The sequence below is a fragment of the Anomaloglossus baeobatrachus genome, chromosome 8, assembly GCF_048569485.1.
Source record: "Anomaloglossus baeobatrachus isolate aAnoBae1 chromosome 8, aAnoBae1.hap1, whole genome shotgun sequence".
In the NCBI taxonomy this organism is placed as follows: domain Eukaryota; kingdom Metazoa; phylum Chordata; class Amphibia; order Anura; family Aromobatidae; genus Anomaloglossus; species Anomaloglossus baeobatrachus.
The window spans coordinates 160,246,332-160,265,005 of NC_134360.1; positions in this window are offsets into that span (position 1 = coordinate 160,246,332).

Sequence of the window (18,674 nt, forward strand, 5' to 3'; positions counted from 1 at the left end):
GGCACCACCACAAACACTCTGTCTTCCACACGGTCAAGTGTCAGTAGCCGTGATACTGCACCGCACATTTCTGAACCTGATCCTCCTTCCTACCACCAGGCAGAGTACACGTCCTCCTCGGACATTAATGATCCCACACTTGGACACTCGGAAGAGCTGTTCACGTTTCCATTCACACATTCTGGCCTCTCGCCAGCTCATATTGAAGTGGGTCATGAGGAGATCGTCTGTACAGATGGCCAAATATTTGAGCAGCCATGTTCTCACGAAGTTGGCAACGTGTCTCAACAAGTGGTGGACGATGATGAGACACAATTGTCAGCAAGTCAGGAGGAGGAGCAGGGTGCGGAAGAGGAAGACGACGTGGTGGATGATCCAGTAACTGACCCAACCTGGCAGGAGGATATGCAGAGCGAGGACAGCAGTGCACAGGGGGAGGGAGGCGTAGCATCACAACAGGCAGTAAGAAGCAGGGTGGTGGCCCCAGGCAGAAGTCAGGCAACCGTTCCCCGGAACAACACGACGACACAAGGTGCCTGTACAAATGTTAGGTCTTCCCGAGTCTGGCAGTTTTTTAAGTTGGATCCAGATGATTCAAAAAAGGCCATTTGCAACACCTGCCGTGCCAGCATCAGCAGGGGTACCAAAACTAGCAGCCTGACCACCACCAGCATGATCAGGCACATGTCAGCCAAGCACCCGACTTTGTGGGAAGTACAACAGAGTCGAGGAGCAGTGCTTGCTGATGTCACTGCTACGTCTTCGCTGGTTGTGCATGCGAGCCAATCCTCTGTCCATGCTGCCTGCGAACAAGCCTCCTCCACTCCTGCACCTGCAGTTGCCTACGCAGAAAGAACACCATCATCAAGCACGTCCTTGTCCCAGCGCAGCGTTCAGTTATCCATTCAGCAAACCTTTGAACGCAGGCGCAAATACACTGCCAACACCCCACATGCCACAGTTCTAAATGCTAACATTTCGCGACTGCTTGCGCTGGAAATGTTGCCTTTTAGGCTGGTGGAGACAGAAGCATTCCGTGACCTGATGGCGGCAGCTGTCCCACGTTACTCGGTCCCCAGCCGCCACTATTTCTCCCGGTGTGCCGTCCCCGCGTTGCATAACCACGTGTCACAAAACATCACACGTGCCCTGAACAACACTGTTTCACCCAAGGTCCACCTAACCACAGACACGTGGACAAGTGCTTGTGGGCAAGGCCGCTACATCTCGTTGACGGCACACTGGGTTAATATTGTGGAAGCTGGGACCCAGTCTGAGCGAGGGACGGAACACGTCCTTCCCACACCAAGGTTTGCAGGCCCTACCTCAGTCAGTGTTTCACCCACACTCTACAGCTCCGGAATGTCATGCTCTTCAGCCTCCTCCTCCTCCTGCGCATCCTCATCCACTGTGCCCTCCACACCAGTCACAAGCTGGAAGCACTGCAGCACTGCCTCGGCGAAGCGGCAACAGGCTGTGCTGAAGCTAATCTGCATAGGTGACAAACCCCACAATGCAGAAGAGCTGTGGACAGCTCTGAAACAGCAGGCAGATCACTGGCTCACACCTCTGAACCTAAAGCCAGGAAAGGTCGTGTGTGACAATGGCCGGAACCTGGTGGCGGCTTTGAGGCGAGGCCAGCTGACACATGTTCCATGCGTGGCCCATGTGCTCAACCTCGTGGTTCAGCGGTTTATAAAGTCATACCCAGAGCTGTCTGATCTGCTGGTAAAAGTTCGCCGCCTGTCTGCACATTTTCGAAAGTCACCTACTGCTTCAGCCGGCCTTGCCGGCTTTCAGCGCCGTTTGCATCTTCCGGCTCACAGACTGGTGTGTGATGTCCCCACGCGTTGGAATTCAACTCTGCACATGTTGGTCAGGATATGTGAGCAGAAGAGGGCAGTTGTTGAGTACCTGCATCACCTAAGCCGTCGGGAAATGGGTCAAACTCCACACATAACACCTGAGGAGTGGAGATGGATGTCAGACCTATGTACCATCCTCCAAAACTTTGAGGACTCCACCAAGATGGTGAGTGGTGATGATGCCATTATTAGCGTCACCATACCGCTACTCTGCCTTCTAAAACGGTCTCTGCTGAAAAACAAACATGATGCATTGCAGGCGGAGCGCGATGAGTTGCAGCAAGAAACAGTAGTGGGTGTGGGTGATAACACACAGCCCAGCCTCGTCTCATCACAACGTGCAGTGGAGGACTATGACGAGGAGGAGGATGAAGACATGGAGCAACTCTCCGGCCAAATTGAGGATATGACATGCACACCAGTCATATCCTCGGTTCAGCGTGGCTGGCCAGAGGACAGGGTAGATGAGGAGGAGGAGGAGGAGGAGGAGGAGGACAGCATGTTCAGTCATCTTGTTGGTCAGGCTACTGAAGTCCTGGCTGTTAAGAGTCTGGCGCACATGGCTGACTTTATGGTAAGCTGCCTGTCTCGTGACCCTCGCGTTAAGAACATCTTGGCCGACAATCATTACTGGTTGGTAACACTGTTAGACCCACGCTACAAGGAGAACTTTTTGTCTCTTATTCCCGTGGAGGAGAGGTCAACCAAAATGCAGCAGTTCCGGAAGGCCATACTCACGGAAGTAGGCAAAGCATTCCCCTCACAAAACGCTAGCGGCATAGGTCAGGAATCAGTGGACAACCGAGGCGTACAGCCGAGAGAGGCACAAGTCCAATCCGCCAGAGGTAGGGGAACAGTCTTTAAGATGTGGGACAGTTTTCTCAGCCCCTCACGTACCACAGCCCCTGAGGTGCGGGGTAGTGCCACAAGAAATCCTAAGTTTGCCCAGATGCTGAAGGAGTACCTTGCAGATCGAACAACTGTACTCCGACATTCCTCTGTGCCTTACAATTATTGGGTATCCAAGCTGGACACGTGGCATGAATTGGCTCTCTACGCCTTGGAAGTCCTGGCCTGCCCTGCTGCTAGCGTTTTGTCAGAGCGTGTTTTTAGTGCCGCAGGTGGAATCATTACAGATAAACGCACCTGCCTGTCAACTGAAAATGCTGACAGGCTGACTCTGATCAAGATGAACAAGGGTTGGATTGGGCCAGACTTCACCACACCACCAGCAAATGAGAGCGGAATTTAAAGTTTGCCATGTACCTCCACTCACCCATGGGTACACACTTCTGGACTTTGGATAATCGCTGGACTGCTCCTCCTTCTCCTCATGCGCCACCATGATGATGACCGTTACAAATTGCAATACTTAGGCCTTTGTTTCAGGTATACCCCCAGTGGTAAATTTTTTCGCCCATTCTTTGCAGAATGGACATTACAACGACAGGAGACCCGCTCCTTTGCAATGGGAACAATGTTTTGAGGCCCTCATGCACGTCTCTACCCAGGGACAACATGGAGCCTCCCAATTTTTGGCTGCCCTGCCTAAGGGCTATACTATAATACACCCACTTCCTTAAAATGGACACTTAATGTTTTGAGGCCCTCATGCACGTCTCTACCCAGGGACAACGTGGAGCCTCCCAATTTTTGGCTGCCCTGCCTAAGGGCTATACTATAATACACCCACTTCCTTAAAATGGACACTTAATGTTTTGAGGCCCTCATGCACGTCTCTATCCAGGGACAACATGGAGCCTCCCAATTTTTGGCTGCCCTGCCTAAGGGCTATACTATAATACACCCACTTCCTTAAAATGGACACTTAATGTTTTGAGGCCCTCATGCACGTCTCTACCCAGGGACAACGTGGAGCCTCCCAATTTTTGGCTGCCCTGCCTAAGGGCTATACTATAATACACCCACTTCCTTAAAATGGACACTTAATGTTTTGAGGCCCTCATGCACGTCTCTATCCAGGGACAATGTGGAGCCTCCCAATTTTTGGCTGCCCTGGCAAAGGGCTATACTGAAATAGACCCACTTCCTTACAATGGGCACTTCAGGTTTACAGGCCATCATGCACGTCTCTATCCAGGGACAATGTGGAGCCTCCCAATTTTTGGCTGCCCTGGCAAAGGGCTATACTGAAATAGACCCACTTCCTTACAATGGGCACTTCTGGTTTACAGGCCATCATGCACGTCTCTATCCAGGGACAATGTGGAGCCTCCCAATTTTTGGCTGCCCTGTCAAAGGGCTATACTGAAATAGACCCACTTCCTTACAATGGGCACTTCAGGTTTACAGGCCATCATGCACGTCTCTATCCAGGGACAATGTGGAGCCTCCCAATTTTTGGCTGCCCTGGCAAAGGGCTATACTGAAATAGACCCACTTCCTTACAATGGGCACTTCTGGTTTACAGGCCATCATGCACGTCTCTATCCAGGGACAATGTGGAGCCTCCCAATTTTTGGCTGCCCTGTCAAAGGGCTATACTGAAATAGACCCACTTCCTTACAATGGGCACTTCAGGTTTACAGGCCATCATGCACGTCTCTATCCAGGGACAATGTGGAGCCTCCCAATTTTTGGCTGCCCTGGCAAAGGGCTATACTGAAATAGACCCACTTCCTTACAATGGGCACTTCAGGTTTACAGGCCATCATGCACGTCTCTATCCAGGGACAATGTGGAGCCTCCCAATTTTTGGCTGCCCTGGCAAAGGGCTATACTGAAATAGACCCACTTCCTTACAATGGGCACTTCAGGTTTACAGGCCATCATGCACGTCTCTATCCAGGGACAATGTGGAGCCTCCCAATTTTTGGCTGCCCTGGCAAAGGGCTATACTGAAATAGACCCACTTCCTTACAATGGGCACTTCTGGTTTACAGGCCATCATGCACGTCTCTATCCAGGGACAATGTGGAGCCTCCCAATTTTTGGCTGCCCTGGCAAAGGGCTATACTGAAATAGACCCACTTCCTTACAATGGGCACTTCAGGTTTACAGGCCATCATGCACGTCTCTATCCAGGGACAATGTGGAGCCTCCCAATTTTTGGCTGCCCTGGCAAAGGGCTATACTGAAATAGACCCACTTCCTTACAATGGGCACTTCAGGTTTACAGGCCATCATGCACGTCTCTATCCAGGGACAATGTGGAGCCTCCCAATTTTTGGCTGCCCTGCCTAAGGGCTATACTATATAATACACCCACTTCCTGACAATGGACACTTAATGTTTTGAGGCCCTCATGCACGTCTCTATCCAGGGACAACGTGGAGCCTCCCAATTTTTGGCTGCCCTGCCTAAGGGCTATACTACAATAGACCCACTTCCTTACAATGGGCACTTCAGGTTTACAGGCCCTCATGCACGTCTGTATGCAGGGGCATTGGTGAACCTCACAATTTTGGACTGCCCTGGCAAAGGAAAATACTACAAAGACTCACTTCCTCAAAATGGGCACATTAGACTCAAGAGGCCTTCATGTACGTCTCTTCTCAGGGACATCGGAGTGCCACACAATGTTTTCACGTAAAATCTTTCATGTATTAATCTCAAAAAGTAACATACACCAGCTCTATCTCACTATTGGGTATGTGCCCTTAACATTTCTGCCATGAAAAATCATTTTGGGGTCATTTTGGAAGGTTTTCTGGTGAGTCCGTAAAAATGGCGTGAAACGCGGACAAAATTGTTCACAGCTGTGACTTTTGAGTGATAAATGCTTCAAGGGGTCTTCCCCATGCTGTTGCCATGTCATTTGAGCACTCTTCTGAGACTTTTGTGACATTTTTAGGGTTTCTCCATGCTGCCGGGGGGTCATTTCACAAAAATACTCGGGTCTCCCATAGGATAACATTGGGCTCGTTGCTCGGGCCGAGTACACGAGTATCTTGGGAGGCTCGGCCCGAGCTTCGAGCACCCGAGCTTTTTAGTACTCGCTCATCACTAGTGATGAGCTTAAGAGCAATTACTTGCAAAGTCAATATTGGCTAAGAAAATGAACTTCAACCCTCAAAACACATTTCAACATCATTGCATTCCTGCCTTAAAAGGAGCAGCTAACATTGTTTTAGTGATTGTTCTATTAACACAGGTGTGGGTGTTGATGAGGACAGGGCTGGCGATCAATCAGTCATGATTAAGTAAGAATGACACCACTGGACACTTTAAAAAGAGGCTGGTGCTTGGTATCATTGTTTCTCTTCAGTTAACCATGGCTATCTCTAAAGAAACACGTGCAGCCAAGATTGCACCTCAGTCAACAATCTATCGCATCATCAAGAACTTCAAGGAGAGCGCTTCCATTGTTGCCAAAAAGGCTCCAGGGCGCCCAAGAAGGACCAGCAAACGCCAGGACCGTATCTTAAAACTGTTTCAGCTACGGGATCGGACTACCAGCAGTGCCGAGCTAGCTCAGCAATGGCAGCAAGCTGGTGTGAGTGCTTCTGCACGCACTGTGAGGCGGAGACTACTTGAGCAAGGCCTGGTTTCAAGGAGGGCAGCAAAGAAGCCACTTCTCTCCAGAAAAAACATCAGGGACCGACTGATATTCTGCAAAAGGTACAGGGAGTGGACTGCTGAGGACTGGGGTAAAGTCATTTTCTCAGATGAATCCCCATTTCGATTGTTTGGGACATCTGGAAAACAGCTCATTAGGAGAAGAAGAGGTGAGCGCTACCACCAGTCTTGTCTCATGCCAACTGTTAAGCATCCTGAAACGATTCATGTGTGGGGTTGCTTCTCAGCCAAGGGAATCGCACCACTCACAGTCTCGCCTAAAAACACAGCCATGAATAAAGAATGGTACCAGAATGTCCTCCAAGAGCAACTTCTCCCAACTGTCCAAGAGCAGTTTGGCGCCCAACAATGCCTTTTCCAGCATGCTGGAGCACCTTGCCATAAAGCAAAGGTGATCACTAAATGGCTCATGGAACAAAACATAGAGATTTTGGGTCCATGGCCTGGAAACTCCCCAGATCTTAATCCCATTGAGAACTTGTGGGCAATCATCAAGAGACGGGTGGACAAACAAAAACCAAGAAATTCTGGCAAAATGCAAGCATTGCTTATGCAAGAATGGATAGCTATCAGTTAGGATTTGGTCCAGAAGTTGATTGAGAGCATGCCAGGGAGAATTGCAGAGGTCCTGAAGAAGAAGGGTCAACACTGCAAATATTGACTTGCTGCATTAACTCATTCTGTCAATATAACCTTTTGGTACTCATAATATGATTGCAATTATATTTCTGTATGTGATGTAAACATCAGACAAACACAATTAAAAACCAGAGGGCAACAGATCATGTGAAAATATAATTTTGGTGTCATTCTCAAAACTTTTGGCCATGACTGTATAGCCTGGGTCTCAGCTTCCCATACATGGTAAGTTTTTTAACTGCATGAGGACACACATTAGCTAGGGACCCCAAAAATAAGAGAATACCATGAAGAGGTTTTGGGGCTCTAATTGGGACTTAGAATGGTGTTCCAAACGTTATTTCTTTATTTACTTTTCTTAATCAGCTGCCTCAGCCAACTCTCTACTCTACCCCATACCAATGCATTTCTGCATCCCAACACTTACAGAATACAGAAGATTCCCTCTCAAAGATCTTCTCGTTAAGCTTCAGTCTACTTAAGGGAATCTGTCAGTAGTATCAATCTTCCTAAGCCGTCTATATGGGCATGCAGTTCATAGAAAGCTGAAGAAAATAATACCTTGATATCTGCGGTCTGATTTTGTAATCCAGAGGAATCCAAATTTGACTTAACATGTAAATGAGTTCTTAGGATCTATGGGCCGGCCACTGATCTCCCGGAGAATCCGCCTCCAGAGCTTATTTTAAATTAACAGGGGTGTTACCAGTGTGAGACATGTAATGGCTTACAGTCTGCTCTACTGATCTATGTAGCTAATTTACGTATTAGGAAAAATATGTATTCACTGAAATAAAACATCAGATCACAGATTTAAAGGTATCATTTTAGTAATCTTTCTTATAACCTGCATGCTCATACAGATGGCTTAGGAGGGTTGATCCCATCGACAGACTATGATTAAGGATACTACTGTCTCTTAGGTTTCTTTCTACTTCTCCGCCTGTTCATACAGCATATAGTCTTTTCCCTGATGTCAGGGTACCTTAAGGATATCTAGTGGACGTTGTGTACATTAAAAGACTAGAGGACCTATCTGCAGATCTGAGTTTCAGTACAGTCACTACACTGATGTCATTCAATTATATATTTATGCTTGTAACATCACACTTGCACTACTACAAAACACAAGTGATTTTCTCAGCAGTCTCTAACATCATGCCCTCTATATGCTGAAACTAGCTCTGTAACAAACTAAACTTGTGGTTCCACAATATACTGCCCAATCTTTATTTATTTATTTATTTTAATTTTTGTGTCTGGTCCCACCATAATGCCTAGGCAGCACACATACTAGAGTTTTTGTTGAACCTAGACCCTTCACTCCATGTATGGAATCACCTGCACCATAAAAACATCAGCACTACCATCCCTTTTCGTCCTGTGGAAACAGTAATTGGCCCACTTATCTTTACAAACTCTACACCAATGTCTCTTCCCTGTTCCAGTCACTGCACTGGTTGCCAGTCCACGACAGGATTGAATAAAAACTTATCACTCTCACATAAAATCTCTCCACAGTGCCTGTGTGGATTGGATGGGTTGTTACTGTCATCTTGTGAGAAAATCATGTCTATAGCACTTTTAGAAATATATTTACCGTATTTTTCGCTTTATAAGACGCACTTTTGTTGCCCCAAATTTTGGGGGAAAGTAGGGGGTGCGTCTTATAAACCGAATATACGGGTTATATACTGCAGGGTCCAGGGGAGGTGGGGGCCGCTCTGGTTCGGTGCTGGGGGCTGCTGGGGGGGCTGGTGGAGGCTTGTGAAGCTGCGGGCGGCAGAGTTTGATCTCCTGCACCCGCTCATATAATATTCACAGCCGCTGTCCACCACTGTGGTGCTGAAACTGCACCGCGGCGATGGGCTGGGGGAGCTGTGCATATTATATGTGCCTGTGCTCCCCTTTGATCACACATGCCCCCCCTGTGTTAGCTATGGCCCCCATGCTGCTGCCCATAGTAAAATAATAAACTCTTTACTCACCTCCTCCAGCGTGTCTGCCCGGACTCCCTCCTGCTGCTGTGATCAGGCACGCAGAGATGTCACACTGCTGTGCCGATCACATGACCGGGACCGTGAAACAGGAAATGCAGGAGGCCGAGCTCAACCCCGAGGAGGGGTACAAGAGGGAGCACAGTGCTGGAGAACCAGGAAATGCAGGAGGCCAGAGCTCAACCCCGAGGAGGGGTACACAAGGGAGCACAGTGCTGGAGAACAAGGAAATGCAGGAGGCCAGAGCTCAACCCCGAGGAGGGGTACACGAGGGAGCACAGTGCTGGAGAAGGTAAGGAAAGAGTTTATTTTACTAAAAGCAGCAGCATGGGGCCGTGTGTACCAGCCACAGGGGGCAGCGTGTGTGCCATCCACAGGGGGCAGCGTGTGTGCCAGCCACAGGGGGCCGCGTGTGTGCCAGCCACAGGGGGCCAGTGTGTGCCAGCCACAGGGGGCCAGTGTGTGCCAGCCACAGGGGGCCAGTGTGTGCCAGCCACAGGGGCCGTGTGCCAGCCATAGGGGACATGTTGCATCACTGGGGGACGTGTGCCAGCACAAGGGGGCTATATTCAATATAAGGTGGCCATATCCAGATTAAGGGGGCTAATTTTAGGATGGGGGGGCTATGAGGGACATATACTCTATATGATTTGTTAGACGGACACTGGCATTAGAAGACGGACCCCATTTATTAAAAAAATTCTCTATTCCTTCACCAAATTTGGGGGTGCGTCTTATAATCCGGTGCGTCTTATAAAGCGAACAATACGGTACTTAGAAAATAGGTGACATGTTCAGTGCTTATTTTACCTGCTGTATATGCTTAAGTACCATCACCACCAAGCTCCACAATAACCAGATAAAAACTAGCTGACACCAACAATAATTTATTACAGGCCAACTGGACACCTGATACTGGTAATGTTGATGCACACAACGCTACAGGGCTTATAGAGCAAGAGGTACAAAGCTATAAAATGTTATATATTTAATCAAACAATTAGGCAGTGCTTATAAAAATATGAGTTGTTACATAAAAAAGGGATAAACAATAGGAAGTTACTAGACCTGTTGTCACTGGGACTGTGCATATCTTGAGAAGGGAAGCACTCTGTTCAGAAAATGGTGCTGTCCTTACAGCACACTGTATCTCACAGCACTGAACATATGTTCTAGGTCAGAACCTGATTTTGTCAGGTACCACTTACTCCCCTTACTGCCTTCCCTGGTAACATCAACTGGGGAGCAGTAATTAAGATGCAGGCTGAAATAGCAAAAATTTCGAAATCCCTGATCAAAGGGATATTTGCCCCCCCCTCTCCCTGGAGATCTCAGGCAGAAGATATTGACGCCATATTTCCTATCACAATTTTAGCTTTCTATATATATGAGACATGGCATTTACAACTTTAATCCCTTGGCCAATATTAAATCTGGCCTAATGGGCAGGCTGCTCAGCAATGCAAGAGAATATGTTGTGTTCAGCACTGTGTCACGATGCCAAAAATATGTCTCCCATCTCTATAGTACCTATATGTTTCACTAAAAACCCAATTTTCAAATCTTTGGCATGTAGTCAGGAAGAGCCTAATTACAAAGGGACAGAAAACTGTCACCAGACAAACTTGTTGTTCCATATTCATACTGACCATATCAAAGAAGGTGACTGCATCACACACCGTCTGCTCAGCGGTGGGCCATTGAAGAAATGGGGGTGGAGAGATTGTCATTCTTCCCCTGGCCCTAATGCACAATTTATAGTTAAGCCATGCTACTATGATCAATATGAGGGTAATAGTAAAAAATAGCTGATTTTGCCTTTTGAATATTTGCCATCTTCTCATAGAGTGTAAGCCCTTGCAAGCAGGGCCATGAGTCCTCATATATGAAGTATTAATTAACTTGACAATCTGAGTCTGTCTATATATTGTATGTACGCAGTCTAAATGAAACAGTGCTGCCGAATATGTTGGTGCTATATAAAGATTAATACTGATATGTATATATATATATATATATATATATATATATATATATATATATAGATTATATATATATATAATATTTTGCTCCCCTCATGCATTTTACATTTTAAAATTCCTAGCACACAAGTATTTTTCTTAAAACTCTCCAACTTCTCTTTTACTGGACTCTGAAATCAGCTTCTTGCTTTCTGTCCTCTCTGCAGGGACCCCTGAAAGCGGTATTACCAGTTTCCATGTATTTTTATTAGCCTAGTGGAACAATAAAGACTCAAATCTTGGTAAATATGCATCGCGTGAATGGATTATGCTGACACGGTGCTTCCCGGGCCTTCGTGAAATGAATAACTTTACGGCATGAATAAATCGCAATGCAAGGTCCAGTCCTCTCATTAAACCAGCCCCAGTGGAGAACACAACAGGCCGCAGAATATTGCCTCTTTGTTTATAGTGTATATACTGGTTCTGCTGCAGGTTGCTCTCTGCAGTTTTGTAAATCCTACAACCTTAAAGCATATAAATTTCTGTGTTAATGGGTGTAAGTTGAATTGTAAATGTTAATACGTGAACCAGCAACAAGTTTGTTGAAAAAACAACTAAGTGCTTCCTTTGATTTGACCAAAAAAGATATTATACAGGCAGTCCCCAGGTTATGAAGTAGATATACTCTCTAGATTTTTTTCATAACCCAGATATGTACAGTATGTAGATTGGAACAGGGCCAGGAAAAAAAACCAAATACTCACCTCATGACTGTTCCAGTTGCCCTACTGTTCTGCGCCCCTCCATTCAGAGCTCTTTTTTCCATCGTTGCGCAAGGTGAGTATTAGTATTATTTTAGACCAATGTTCGCAGCCTGCTGCTCACTATCCGGTCCTCTGCTTTCCATTATTGGATGAGCTGCACCTCCTGCTTCTTTACTATACACCAGACCTTACTGTGTGCCATAACATTCATGATGCAACCCTATAACATTCGGTGTACTCTGGCCTGGACGCGACCGTAAGTCCTAGGTTGTAGTGAAAAGTTTGGAGATGTGGCTTGCAAAGGCGGAAAGGAAGTTTGACTAAAAGTAATGATAACTGTCTTAGAAAAAAAACCCAAAAACAGATGGAAACAGAAAAAAATAGAAGGGTAGCATAGTACATAACAGTCGTGATGTCACATAACAATGATGGAGCATTTTCAGGTTTGGTTACTACCACCGCACCATAACCACCTAGGATAACTATTTGTTTCCTTCCTGTATGCTCCCATGGCGTGGTGTTTTCCTCTTTATTAAGTTACAACACTGCTGTACTATCATCTAATTCTCTGAATTTCAGATGGGTAAGAAGAACACATTATGGCATAGTCTCATTGCATATACACATTTACAATATTCCTTTTACTTTTCCTTTTTAAGTTCTTGCAAAAACTGCTTGATGAGTGGGAGTTAAGATCAAAGATTAGATTAAAGATTAAATCTCAATATTCCGGGTACCTAAATAAAATGCCACTATCTAGGTTAAAAACATCCATGTCTTGGCAGCTAGACTAAAAAATCTAACTTGAAATGCCACTATCTGGACTAACCTCCATGTCTGGGCAGCTATATTGAGATTTACCTTGCCGTTGGATTCCGGGCTTACATGCATTGGCCAATTCATAAACTAAAAATCTCATTTTTTCATATAGCAGTAATGCAGTACCAGAGTTCCCTTATACATTGATGGCATTTAGGGTGCAGCTGTATCCATTTTGTATTTGCCATACACTACCAATCACAGCATGCTGCAATTTTTTTTTTATCCTGCCCAATCAGAATGAGAAAAAAAGCTCTAGTTAGCAGTGTTCATAACATTGATCCAAGGGCTAACCAATAAAACATTCAATAGCACTTATCAAATATAGACGTTCGTGTGAGCGCAGTCTTACAGTGAAAGTCGTCTTTACGTGTCAATGGGATTTTAGTACAAATGAGCGAACCAGAGGTTTGAGGTTTGAAGTTCGGGTTCGGAAACCGACTATCAAAATCAAAGTGCAAATCACTCAAGCAAGCAACGCTGTGCTAGGGTAAGAGTGATGCTCAGTCCTGTGCAGGCCACGTGCAGTGTTTCATCAGCTCACACTGGGGGTAAAATCAGTGTGATCAGATGTAATGTGCCCACAAAAAAAAATAAGTTGAAAAACCGTGCCCACCCTCCCCCAGAAGTGTTCTGCTTATGCCTGGCTGCATGTGGGCGAAGACACGAACTGCCCAATTACTGACTTCCATTGTGATTCGGATCAAGTCATGGTCACAAACTGAACCTTATCTAAGGTTTGAATGTTCCCTCTGAACTGAACTTCCAAAGCTTCCCTCATCTCTAGTTTTTAGTTCCAAAAGTTTGTGTTCATTACCTCCTTTATTGACACCTCCAAACAAATGGATGCTTGCTGTAATAAATAACTCCAGTCCTGACTATTTAACCCCATAATAGGATAATGCTCACATGACACAACTCTGCAATTCATGTCTTGCAGAGTGTTGACCATGAGATGAAAGAGTTGCATATTCTAGTACTTTAAAGTAAATTTGTCAGCAGGATTTTACTCCTCATAAACTACTTATATGCGCATGTAGCGCTTTCAAAGAAAAGTCCTGCACTACCTTTACATGACTAGTCTGCTCCCCCTTTACTGAAAAATCAGGATGGCTGACAGCCTGTATGATGTGTGACTTCAGGCAAAGGAGTCAGCAGGCAAGCATGAATAGGCAACATTGGGAATAGAGCTCGAGTGACACAGGATTCAGATCTACAAATGGTGTTTTAGCCTCATTTGCATATGAATTCAAATGTTGATTTTTCAGCAGCAGAAAAGAGGAGGAATGCCGGTGATGTAAATGCTCCAACCCTGCCATCTCCTGTGATGTATATTCCTCAGTGTCTCCTGTGATCTGTGATGTACACTGATGAGCAAAAGTGTAATAATGTTTGCACTTTTGATTTTCAGGTTCCATACCTTAGCATCCACTACAGCTTTGAACACAAGACTATCATCATTATATAGACAATCATCTTAGCTATCTCATACATAAATTTGCCTTGCAACTATTTAGCATATTATTAGTGTGAAGACTCAGCATTTGACCAATTGTGTGGGGTGTGCACTGTTCTTAATTGGGCCACACATATGGTTCCTATTGTTTGTTAAATCAAAGGAAGTTAACTATTGTATCTTTCCAGACTGATTGGAGCATTATTTTCTGTAAAAGTCTATTGCCTCAGCAGAAGAAAATTATGGAGTTGGATTGACATTGCGAACAATGAGAGAGCAGCCATCTCCAACCAATCCTGTAAGACACAATACCTTGAATTGAAAACTGAGATCTATAAAAGGGCTTTGCTCCTGTCACCAGAGAGAAGGATTCTATATGCCCTTGGCCGAGGAACTTTGGTTCCATCTGGGGAACAACAGAATTGCTTCTCTTCGGAAATTCTACAGGATTTCAGCTTAGGATTCAAGGTTCCAGCTGAAGGTTCATATAACTGCTTCACTGCTCAACACTGAGCCTATCAATTCCCTTGGAGAACCCAGGTTGGGACTTCTCGGTTGCCTGGTTACATATCTTGCTGTGCTTGGTTAGCTTCCTAAGCTTGCTGCTATCTCTTCTCAGTGGGTGCCCGCCAAAAGTGGAATACTGTTGGCATTGGGATAGTTGGCACTGGAATTCTTGAAGACTAATTCCTAGTGGGCCGGTGGAAGTCTCTGTTGCTTTTACCATCTTATGTTCTTGTTGGTCATGTACAATATGTTTTTGCCTGTTGGTCAACCAATAAAGTCTTACCAATGTGTGGTTCACTCACCCTATGTTGTCTGAGTAGTGTTTTGCCACAGGGAAGGCGTGCAAGCATAAAGTGTGATGAGCACTGGTCCGTGACGGTCTTTTTGAAGTCAGCCAAGCCATCGGACGAGAGCACCTACTGAACCTCGTGTCTCCATAATTAGGTATGCAGATTCTTGTCATGTCACTGGATTGTTACTGTTTTGCTCCTAAAAATTTGAATTATTATTTTGTTAGGATTTTGTAAATCCACTTTTGACTTTCAACACTGCCTGAATACTTCTGGGCATGCTTTTGAACAGATTCAAGCATGTTTCAAGTGATCTCAGGTCTCTTTTACATGTCCCAATGTTGGCACATACTGGTCAATTCACTTGGGTATGTATACAACTTTTTCTTCAACACTACCCACAAGTGTTCGATTGGTTTGAGGTCCAGGAACAGTGGGGACCAATCCAGCACCTCTACTTCATTGTCACTGAACCATTTTTTCCATAATCTCTAAGTATACTTTACAGCATCTCCCGTGATGTACATGACCCCGCATCTTCTGTGATGTACAGATCACAGCATCTCATGTGATGTATATGATTCATCATCTCTTGTAATGTATATGCACATGCTCCAGCATCTCTAATGATGTATATTAACCAGCATCTCTTATCATGTACATGCCCCTGTGTCTTTTGTGATGTATTTCCACCAGACGCAGTGTATCCTATGTGATGTATGTACAGCAGTCTCAGGGTCTCCTCTGTTATGTATGTACAGCAGTCTTGGTATGTCCTATATGATGCATACGGCAGTGTCTGTGTCTGCTATGTGATGTATATACAGAAGTTTAATTGTGTATGTGATGTATACAGAACAGTTTCTGTGTCTCCTATGTGAAAAATTATACAGCAGTCTCAGTGTCTCCTATACGATGTATATGCAGCAGTCTCGGCTCATATATGATGAATATAGAGGAGTCTCAGTGTCTCCAAGTCATGTACATAGAGCAGACCCTCCACTGCTTGAGATCTATAAAACTAATGTGAGCCATAATGAATTTTCCAGAGTGAGGAGACAAGCAGTATAATATACATCTGTGTTCAGTACTGCTGCGAGTTCTTTTCAAAAAGTTGACTGCACTCCAGACCAACAAAAATCTGGAAAAGCAGTTGTGGGTAGTCTCATCAATACCACCTAACCTCACAGGTTGCACAAAAGAAAATAATTTCCTGCCATTTCATTATGGATGAGTTAACTGTTTGACCAAATTTTTATATTTTTGTACGGCATCCAAATGATGGTATAAATATCCAAATGGCCAATAGCAGAAAAAAGGTTCCCCACCCCTGGATTAAAAGGTCTTTAAACAAAATAACTATATGTTGCCACCTATTGATGATAGAAAAGAAACCTTTAAGGTCCTCGGACTGTTCTCATCCTCTGTAGCACATGCATATAGATTTCCTTATTCTAATAAAATGTGTGATGTGCTAAAGGCCCCTTTCACACTCATTCTTCTCCACATTCAGTGGTCCCTTCGTGCCTTATGCCTGAACTCCCCATAAAATGAGATTCGGTTGTATGCGCCAAATGGGACACTGACTATAATGGTGCAAATGGACTCACCTTGTGCGCTGTCGTGCACCATTTTCGGGTTTATATGACTACTGGAGGCGGACACCCAGGCGCACTCTTATATTTAAAATAAGCTCTGGAGGTGGAATTATTTTCCAGGCAGCATCCTCCTCATAGCCAAGAAGAGCTCATTTACATAAAGCGATGAAAGATTTATCCACAAGAAGGCTTCTGATATAAGGCAAACAGGTAGGACTTTTTACAGCAGTCTATAACCTGTCTGCCCATATTAATAGTTTAGATAGGTAAAATGTGGTGACAAATTCCCTTTAAAGCACCACTCTGGCATTTTATCATCATCATCACCAGATTGATATCACTAATGTCTGTTCCCTGCCCTTAACAAAATATCAGATGCAGTCTTCTACTCTTCCTGCAGCCACCTTGGTTCCTTACTGTCATTTTGTGACTGCTGCTCCTAAGGGACCTAAAGTAAGACCTAACAGTCACAAGCACTCATTGTAAGTCTATGAGTGCCTCATACTTGCTCTCATAGACTTACATTGATAAGAGACCTCTAGCTTACCCAGCAAACGCTGTAGGATCAAGATGACCACAACTAACAGAAGAAGATGGCAGAGAAGAACAGAAGTAGCTGGCTGATAAGTTTTCTACTACACGCAAGGAACATATATTAGTGATACTACTGCAGGAGTGAAATAAAACAAATTAAAAAAACACCAGATTGATGCATTAAATCAACTGCTATGAAAGACTAAGGCTACTTTCACACATCCGGTTTGAGCCGTGCGGCTCAATCCGGCTGTGAAACCTATGCAACGGATGCGGTGAAAACACCGCATCCTTTGCATAAGTTTTTACATGCGGCCGGTCCGTTTTTTTCCGGTTGCGGCATGCTACTGAGCATGCGCAGTGGAAGAAACCGTATGCGGCGGCCCGATGCGGTTTTTTCCGCATCGCGCCGCATCCGGCGTCCATAGGCATGCATTGAAAATGCGCCGCAGCGGCCAGATGCGGCGCGATACGTTTTTTTTTGCCGGACAAAAAACCGTTGCAAGACACGTTGCCTCCGGCCGACGCTTTGATAAATTTTGCCGCATCCGGAAAGAACCGGATGCAACGCAAAGCCATCAGGTACAATCCGGTAACAATGCAAATCTATGGGGATAAAACGGATGCGGTACCGGATCCGTTTTACCCGTTTTTTTCCGGATTGTACCTGATGGGGAAAAACTGATGTGTGAAAGTAGCCTTAAAGAGAAGGCTCTCGGTCATGACAATATGCTGATTAATGTGTGGGCAGCATGTTATACAACAGGACCTGAGCAGACTAAAGCCGCACCATCAGCAAAAATGTTATCCCCTAAACTTTTCTAAATATATCTGTAATATAATGTAGCTGTAATAAAATCTATCAGTCGCTGTCTTCCTGGCTTTCCCCGAGTCTATCTGGTCTGCTGCTTGATCACTTGACATAAATCAGGCATGCTGGATCACATAGGAGTTTCTATGAACCGGAAGTCGTTTCTCAAGTGTGTAGTGCGTCGTTCTGAGTCTTCTTAGGCTTACACTGATAGATAACACCCAATAAGAAAACAAAAATGAGCACATACCCTATAGTAAGTAAAGAAGTAAATAGTATTAGTAACTATACAAACATGGGTATGCCCCCCCCCTTTTTTAAGCTAGGAATTTCCCCTATATAGCTTCGCATGAACAGGTGTCTGACCTAGGTGGACTCCGCTCCTGCTCTGTCCTTATTCACATTGACATTGGCTGAGACATGGGAAGGTTTTAAGATTAGAGATAGGACCGTTCCCACCAGGTACACCTTGTCATCGTGGGATAGCTTATACTCTGTTTTCATCAAAATAGTGATAAAATACCCTATGTTATTGACATGCACTGATATTTTCTTACCAGAAGGTATATGGTCATTTTGTTCTCTTCTTGGGTTTTGCCTGAAAAATGGCCACAATGTAATCGTGCAACTTGTGCTCCTGCTCAGTTCTTTGGTTTTGCCTTACCATGATGGATGTAACACTGCCACACACAAGGATTCCTCTATGAGATGGCAAAAATTAAGACACATCACATGATCCCGAAGGGGACCAAAACATTGCTGGAAACTGGGGAAGATGGCATTTGGTAAGAATTTTAATACAACTTCACACATTACAGACATATTCTTGAAAGATTGGGGGGGGGGAGATAAAACTGTTATCGTGAATGCTTTTTTACTGTATAATTTTGT